The sequence below is a fragment of the Salvelinus sp. IW2-2015 genome, linkage group LG15 (assembly GCF_002910315.2).
Source record: "Salvelinus sp. IW2-2015 linkage group LG15, ASM291031v2, whole genome shotgun sequence".
NCBI classification, from domain to species: Eukaryota; Metazoa; Chordata; class Actinopteri; order Salmoniformes; family Salmonidae; genus Salvelinus; species Salvelinus sp. IW2-2015.
In genome coordinates, this window is record NC_036855.1 from 32,332,836 (window position 1) to 32,342,281 (window position 9,446).

General features: G+C 45.1%; 1 protein-coding gene across 2 annotated transcripts in view; it reads left to right on the forward strand.

Moving 5' to 3' along the window:
- Window positions 1–9,446, forward strand: part of LOC111974586 (golgin subfamily A member 7) — a 50,733-nt gene that overhangs the window by 20,193 nt on the left and 21,094 nt on the right. The window lies entirely within an intron of this gene.

A 9,446-nucleotide genomic window follows, 5' to 3' on the forward strand; every position in this document is an offset into this window, starting at 1 on the left:
TAGTGGCAGAGAGCAGTACAGCTCTAACAATAGCGCCCATACAAGCAGATATATACATCATCTAATATGTGATTTTAACATTTAGAGTGAGTATACTGTTACTACACAAAAGCCTTTTTCCAGATCCAGCTCTACCGGTTGGCACKTACAGTGGTTGCTCCACTAAAAGTTTTGTGATTATGCTGCGGTACTTCGAGGTAATTTGTGGTTTAGTACGGTACCCTGCGTCACCACTTCATTGTTCCAGACCAGCGCAAGGGGGAGTTAGAGCACTGATTATGCTTTTGGGTCCTTCTGTGTCTCTGACAATGAATGGGCGACATAAACCTAAATAGAAACTGATAATTGTGCACGACTTCAGTATTACTTACTAAAACTGTTGTTACACTACGGTCTAAGGCAGTGCAAGCTGTCTTGCTACAGATGCTGGTTCAATACCCGTGCCGGCCTCGACTGGGAGACCGATGAGACGACTGTAGGTTTTTGGTTTCTCTCCCTCTAAAAACAGAAATAAATGATTCTAAATAACAAACTGGCTTTATTTACAAATTAGTAGCAATGTCTCACCCCATGTTCAAGAATGGCCTTTTTCTCGCTCATTTTACATTATTTGAAAACGAAATAATCTCCAAAATATCATAATTTTTTAAAAATAATTTGATTGTTAATTTAGAATGATATAAAAGCCCCTTGGATATTCTCACAGATATATTATTAACCCTGTTATTGGCAGGACAATATWTATRGGTCATGGCTCCCGAGTGGCGCACAATGGGATTGCCTTGCAGTTCTCCTGCTGTATCCACTGAAAATGTGCGAGGTTCAAGGCACGAGGGCAGGGGGCACGGGATGGGCCGCAGAGCCGCGCACAGAAGACAGACTCTGCCCATGGGGAACAGAGGAGYGACGGTGGGTGGACCCCCACCCCGCCACACTGGGAGCAACACTTTAAGGGGCATTGCATTAATAATGGCGCTGACTAGGGAAACGTTCCACTGTTTTAGCAGGCAGCTGGACAATAGACTTGCCTAGATGGAGGGTAGGGGGAGAATTCTATTGTCAAATGTATTTCTAAGTGACGTTCTAAGTTAAGTAGCATTATTATTATGTATCACATACGACCGTGATTGGGTGTCCCATAGGGCGGCGCACAATTGGCCCAGCGTTTCTCTCCCTCTAAATATAGAAATAAATGTTTTGGCCTTTACAAATATTATTTTGGCCTTTACAAATATTATTTTGGCCTTTATTCAGATTACAATCGCTCACTTTCGAAATAACCTCCAAAATATCGTTATATATTATCAAGTTGATGGCCGGCACCTACATAAAGCTGAGTGACTCACTCATTCATGGCTTTGGATCAAAATAAATAGTTTAGTTTATTAATTCGACCATTTAAAAAAAACAAGCACACATAAAACTTGAAAAAGCCATACATGCACCTGAATAAAATCATCGAGGATAACACACAAAGTCTGGGACTTATTTCCATTGTGGTCCTCTTGAGACAAGATGGCTAGACAAGATCGAACACAGTTTAACACAGTATGGCAGTGAAATAATAAAACAAAAACAGAGAGGAAGAACATCTATCTCATCATTCCATTAAGTACCAACTTTCTTTCTCTTAGTCTTTAATAAAGAAATGTTTTGMTTATCCTGACCTGGACATAATGGGCTATTATAATATTATAATTATAATAGCCCATTATGGGCTATTAGCAGGACAATATACCTTCACCAACACCTCTCTGTATTTTGATACTTTGTGGATGTGGCCTCCCCAGTGGCGCAGCCACCGCATCGCAATGCATTGCTACAGATACCCGTGCCAGCCGCCACCGGGAGACCCATGAGGCGGCTTTTGGTTTTAATTTAGAATCCTCTATATGTAATTATTGGCGGAGAGTGACGTCATATTTTTCGATATAGTGTAGGTCTGCCATAGGCGACATGAGTCTCACTAGTGTTGAGTAATGTGCTGTTAAAAGTGGTGTAGATGTTATTTATTTAAAGAGCATACTGAAGTTAATAGCAATAGGATTTGGTTAAACAAAAATTATGGTGTAGAAATGTTATGCTCTTAGTGTAACCTTTTATTTAACTAGGCAAGTCGGGTTAAGAACAAATTGTTATTTACAAGGACAGCCTACTCCTTCCTCCCCATTGTGGTATTGAACCCTGGTCTCCCATGTGCCCGCGCACGACACACGGATTCTTTAGCTAAATAGCCCAGTACTGTATAGCCTACTCCCGACCGTCACGTTGTACAGCGCCATATTTTCCGTTCCATCCTAACGGAAACCAAGAGGGTTTTTAGTTTTCCTTGGCTATAAACACCATAATATTAATCAAATGAATTAAGCAAGTACCAGTCAAAAGTTTGGACACACCTACTCATTCCAGGGTTTTTCTTTATTTTGACTTTTTTCTACATTATAGAATAATAGTGAATACATCACAACTATGAAATAACACATATGGAATCAGTTAAGAACAAATTCTTATTTAGAAGGACAGCCTACTTCCTCCTTGTCGGGGAATTGAACCCCGGGTCTCCCGCGTGTCCTCACGACGCGGGGATTCTTTAGCTAAGTAGCCCAGCACTGTGGCCTACTCCCGACCGTCACGTTGTACAGCACCATATTTTCCGTTCCATCCTAACGGAAACCCCAAGTTTTTTTTCTTTTTTTCTTAGAATAGAAACACCATAATATTACTCAAATGAATGAAGCAACATTTCTTAAAATCAGTCCCATCTAATATGTTCTTACAAAAAAAGGTTTTAAATTCTCTAGTACAGCCACTATTGAAGGCTATCAAATGCRTCTCAAAGATGCCCTCTGGTGGTCAAACTAGCAATGACATTAATGGTACCAGTGGTTGGCACTTAAATAACGTTCCATAAAATTCTGCGGCACCACGCAAGCTTTGCTGCACTACGCTGCAATTTTTACAGGACGAACCACTGCACAACCATATAGGAATTGGTTTATTCCTGTGATGCATTGARTTAGGCTCCTCGTGGGAGTCATATAAAATCAAATGTATTTATAAAGCCCTTTTTACATCAGCTGATGTCACAAACTGCTTATACAGAAACCCAGCCTAAAACCCCAAACAGCAAGCAATGCAGATGTAGAAGCACGTTGGCTAGGAAAAACTCCCTAGAAAAGCAGGAACCTAGAGAGGAACCAGGCTCTGAGGAGTGGCCAGTCTTCTTCTGGCTGTGTTGGGTGGAGATTATCAGAGTACATGGCCATTAAAACCAGATCGTTCTTCAAGATGTTCAAATGTTCATAGATGACCAGCAGGGTCAAATAATAGTCACAGTGGTTGTAGAGGGTACAAAAGGTGAGCACCTCAGGAGTAAATGTCAGTAGGCTTTTCATAGCCGAGCATTCAGAGGTCGAGACAGCAYGTGCAGTAGGGTGAGAGAAGGAGGGAGAAAGWGAGAGAGAGGGTCGAAAACAGCAGTTCCTGGACAAGGTAGCACGTCCGGCTAACAGGTCAGGGTTCCATAGCCYCAGGCAGAACAGTTGAAACTGGAGCAGCAGCACGACAAGGTAGCACATTAGCACATCTGGTGAACAGGTCAGGGTTCCATAGCCACAGGCAAAACAGCAGAAACTGGATCAGCATAGAGAGAGAGTGCATACTTAAGTTCACACAGGACAACAGGTAAGACAGTAGAATTTCACCAGATAGGACAGACTGACCCTATCCCCCCAGCACATAGACTATTGCAGCATATATACTGGAAGCTGAGACAGGAGGGGTGAGGTGACACTGTGGCCCTGTCCAACGATACCCCCGGGACAAGGCCAACCAGGCAGGATATAACCCCACCAACTTTACCAAAGTACAGCCCCCACACCACTAGAGGGATATCAACAGACRACCAACTTACTACCCTGAGACAAGGCTGAGTATAGCCCACGAAGATCTCCTTCACTGCACGTGCCTGAGGGAGAACAAAACCGGACAGGAAGATCACGTCAGTGACTAAACCCACTCAAGTCGAGTGTAACGAAAAAAGCTTGGTACGACGTGACGCACCCCTCCTAGGGACAGCATGAAAGAGCACTAGTAAGCCAGTGACTCAGCCCACGTAATAGGGTCAGCYGCAGAAAATCACAGGGGAAAGAGGGGAGCTGGCCAGGCGGAGGCAGCAAGGGCGGTTCGTCACTCCAGTACCTTGTCGTGCACCCCAATAAGAAATACGTGTTATGTCCCAATTATCTCTCCTTCCTCCTGAATTGTGCCAGTGTTTAATTACATCAACAATATTTTAGGACGAAAAATACTTGTCAACCACCTATTTTTCCTGATTAAAACTATAATGATAAAGAGACGAAATGCCCCGGAAAAAAACAAAGTATTGCAAATTACTTTTCATTTTAGTCAACGGAAATGTGACGAGACGTGAATTCCACGTCAGACTAATGGACATTAATTTAACATGAAGCTCCTTTTCGTTTGTTTTGTCCAARCATAAGCATGCATGCATGCATGGAGTATATTTAATGTCAATTCTGACAATGAGAGGATTGCATCTTTCAGTTGTGCGGTCTGATTGAGCTGATCTGCCCAGCTCTCCCACACAGATCCCAGGCGGTCACTTCCGTCACTTGTCAATCTTTTGAACTGATGCAAAGCCAGGATACCTCAACTAGAGACAATGTTTACTCTCTTACGTTCATGTAGGCTATTTTTGTATTAATCACATCAAATCAAATCACATTTATTTATATAGCCCTTCTTACATCAGCTGATATATCATAGTGCTGTACAGAAACCCAACCTAAAACCCCAAGCAGCAAGCAATGCAGGTGTAGAAGCACGGTGGCTAGGAAAAACACCCTAGAAAGGCCAAAACCTAGGAAGAAACCTAGAGAGGAACCAGGCTATGAGGGGTGGCCAGTCCTCTTCTGGCTGTGCCGGGTGGAGATTATAACAGAACATGGCCAAGATGTTCAAATGTTCATAAATGACCAGCATGGTCAAATAATAATAATCACAGTAGTTGTCGAGYGTGCAACAAGTCAGCACCTCAGGAGTAAATGTCAGTTGGCTTTTCATAGCCGATCATTGAGAGTATCTCTACCGCTCCTGTGTCTCTAGAGAGTTGAAAACAGCAGGTCTGGGACAGGTAGCACGTCCGGTGAACAGGTCAGGGTTCCATAGCCGCAGGCAGAACAGTTGAAACTGGAGCAGCAGCACGGCCAGGTGGACTGGGGACAGCAAGGAGTCATCATGCCAGGTAGTCCTGAGGCATGGTCCTAGGGCTCAGGTCCTCCGAGAGAAAGAAAGAGAGAATTAGAAAGAGCATACTTAAATTCACACAGGACACCGGGTAAGACAGGAGAAATACTCCAGATATAACAGACTGACCCTAGCCCCCCAACACATAAACTACTGCAGCATAAATACTGGAGGCTGAGACAGGAGGGGTCAGGAGACACTGTGGCCCCATCCGATGACATTAGAAGCTCTGTTTCCCATGTGCGCTGTTATTCATTCATCTATATTGCCGCTTTTTCGCCGTGGTCCGCAAATGCGAGTTGCAGTTGCTTTTTTCCTATGGCAAAAACAAATTTGTTAAATATTAGGAGTACAGGAATACTTCTGGCATTTTTGCGAAGCTCAAATTCTCTTCTGTTCAAGGAAACCAGTGTTATTTACCCCCTTGATTATAATGGGGAGAAAATCTGAGCTGTAAATTGTTTACAAGATGGCGTAGCAGTCAGACGTCTTTGTCTTTGTTCTGTCGTGTCCCTTGTATATATCTTTTTATATATTTTTCTTCGCATATCGTTTTTAAATATTTTCCTAAACCTCAACTTCTAAATACTCTCCTGCAACCCACCTCACCCAATGTGGCGTGGATCTGTTTTTTTTCTAAAGTATTTCTATTTACTTCGGATCTGGAATCCCTCAACTGAAGCTAGCCAGCTACCAACTACCAGTCAGTAAACCACTGCTAGTGGTCATCAGCTAACCTTTACCTCGGAAAGCTCTTGCCAGTTCGTACAACGTGACTCAAACAAGAGCATAACGGACCTATTTTTCTCTCCATAACCCCGGATTCCTACCGCAAACTCTGAACCTTTTCATCTGGATCTGCTCAACTAGCTAACCGCAATCCCGGGTGACTACTCCTGGCTAGCGTTTCCATCCCGGCGCAAGCACCAATTAACCTGAAGCTAGCCCGGCTAGGGCTCCTGGGCTACCACCGAAGCTCACTCCTGGGCTACAATATCCGGACCCCTTCTACTGCCGGTACTGGGCACGGAACCCTGCCGATCCTCTACGACTGGAATACCGACCCCTCAGGCGCGACGTCCGCTGAAGGCCCATTCTGCTAACCGTGGCCTGCTAGCTATCTAGAGTTACTTGGAACCCTACTAATCCACGACTGGTCTATCAACGTCACCGCACGAGGAGGCAAAAACAGACTTTCCTCCATCGCGATGTCCCCCAAAGGCCCTTCTGCTAACTTGCAAGCCCCGGTCTGCTAACTGCTAGCTTGCTATCCCCGGTCTGCTAACTGTTAGCTTGCTAGCCCCGGTCTGCTAATTGCTAGCTTATTAGCCCCGGCCTACTAAGTGCTAGCTTGTTAGCCCCGGCCTGCTAACTGTCTGAATCGCCATGTCCCGAGCCAGCCCAACCACTCACTGGACCCACTTGGCTACGCATGCCTCTCTTTAATATCAATATGCCTCGTCCATTACTGTCCTGGTTAGTGATTACTGTCTTATTTCACTTTAGAGCCTCTAGCCCTGCTCAATATGCCTTAACCAACCATGTTGTTCCACCTCCTACATATGCGACGACATCACCTGGTTCAAACGTCTCTAGAGACTATCTCTCTCTTCATTACTCAATGCCTAGGTTTACCTCCAATGTACTCTCTTCCTACCATACCTTTGTCTGTACACTATGCCTTGAATCTATGCTATCGTGCCCAGAAACCTGCTCCTTTTACTCTCTGTTCCGAACGTGCTAGACAGCCAGTTCGTATAGCCTTTAGCCTTACGCTTATCCTACTTTCCCTCTGTTCCTCTGGTGATGTAGAGGTTAATCCAGGTCCTTCAGTGCCTAGCTCCACTCCCACTCCCCAGGTGCTCTCATTCGTTGACTTCTGTAACCGTAAAAGCCTTGGTTTCATGCATGTTAACATTAGAAGCCTACTCCCTAAGTTTGTTTTACTCACTGCTTTAGCACACTCTGCCAACCCGGATGTCTTAGTCCTAGCCGTGGGTCCTGAATCCCCGCTCATGTGCTTCGAAAGACAGACAAAAAACGTCTGAAATCTCCCACTTTTGTGATTGGGCTTGTGTGGCCGTTGGTGTCGTTCTGGTTATATTGTATAACATGTCGCTTAACTATAACACAATATCACGGCCAAGATAGAACTGCCAAAGGGGCGGTGTTGCATCTCTGCAAAGATAGCCTGCAGAGTTCTGTCTTCTATCCAGGTCGTACAAAACAATTCGATTCTACTTCTAAAAATTCACCTTTCCAGAAACAAGTCTTCACCGTTGCCGCTTGCTATAGACCACCCTCTGCCCAGCTGTGCCCTCGACACATATGTGAATTGATTGCCCCATCTATCTTCTGAGCTCATGCTACTAGTTGACCTAAACTGGGACATGCTTAACACCCCGGCCATCCTACATCGAAGTCTGATGCCCTCATTCAACAAATTATCAATGAACCTACCAGGTACAACCCCAAATCCGTAAACACGGTGCACCCCTCATAGATATCATCCTAACCAACTCGCCTCCAAATACACCTCTCCTGTTTTCAGTAAAGATCTCAGCGATCATTGCCTGCATCCGTAATGGGTCTGCGATCAAACGACACCACCCTATCACTGTCAAACGCTCCCTAAAACACTTCTGCGAGCAGGTCTTTCTAATCGACCTGGCCGGGGTATCCTGGAATGACATTGACCTCATACCTCAGTAGAGGATGCCTGGTTATTCTTTAAAAGTGCCTTCTCACCATCTTAATAAGCATGCTCCATTCAAAAATTAAGATCCAGGAATAGATATAGTCCTTGGTTCACTCCAGACCTGTCTGCCCTTGACCAGCACAAAAACATCCTGTGGCGTTCTGCATTAGCATCGAATAGCCCCCGTGATATGCAACTTTTCAGGGAAGTTATGAACCAATATACACAGGCAGTTAGGAAAGCTAAGGCTAGCTTTTTCAAACAGAAATTTGCATCCTGTAGTACAGCGGACACTGTAATGTGTCCATGGAGAATAAGAGCCCTCCTCCTAGCTGCCCACTGCTGGCCGCTAACCCTGACTCTCCGGTCAATTGCCCGGCCGATCCACAAGCAACCGCCAAGCTCCCACCATTTCTCCTTCACCGCCAAATCCGATATTTGATGTGTCTGAAAGAGCTGCAAAATCTGGACCCTACAAATAGCCGGCTAGACCATCTGGACCCTCTCTTCCTAAAATCTGCCGAAATTGTTGCAACCCTATTACTAGCCTGTTCAAACTCTCTTTTCGTATCGTCTGAGTTTCCCAAAGATTGGAAAGCTGCCGCGGTCATCCCGCTTTCAAAGGGGGTGACACTCTAGACCCAAACTGCTACAGACCTATATCTATCCTACCCTGTCTTTCTAAGGTCTTCGAAAGCCATGTTAAACAAACAGATCGCCGACCATTTGATCCCCGACCGTACCTTCTCGCTATGCAATCTGGTTTTAGAGCTGGTCATGGGTGCACCTCAGCCACGCTCAAGGTCCTAAACGATATCATAACCGCCATCGTAAGAGACCATTACTGTGCAGCCGTATTCATCGACCTGGCCAAGGCTTTCGACTCTGTCAATCACCACATTCTTATTGGCTCGACAGCCTTGGTTTCTCAAATGATTGCCTCGCCTGGTTTACCAACTACTTCTCTGATAGAGTCAGTGTGTTAAATCGGCGGCCTGTTGTCCGGACTCTGGCAGTCTCTATGGGAGTGCACAGGGTTCAATTCTCTAGCCGACTCTTTTCTCTGTATACATCAATGATGTCGCGTCTGTGCTGCTGGTGATCTCTGCTCACCGAGGACTTCTGATTCTGCCTGACTCCAGACAGAGCCACATGCCATACAACTCTCCTTCCGTGGCCTCCAATGCTCTTAAATTCAAGTAAAACTAAATGCATGCTATTCAATCGATCCCTGCCCGCACTCTGCCTGCCCGTCAGCATCACTATCTGAACGGCTCTGACTTAGAATACGTGGACAACTCACAATACCTAGGTGTCTGGTTAGACTGTAAACTCTCCTTCCAGACTCACATTAACACATCTCCAATTCCAAATTAAAACATCTAGAATCGGCTTCCTCCGGATCCTCTTCGCAACAAATGGCATCCTTCACTGATCATATGCTGGCCAGCACAATAACCGCTGTTCGGTAAAACTCCTG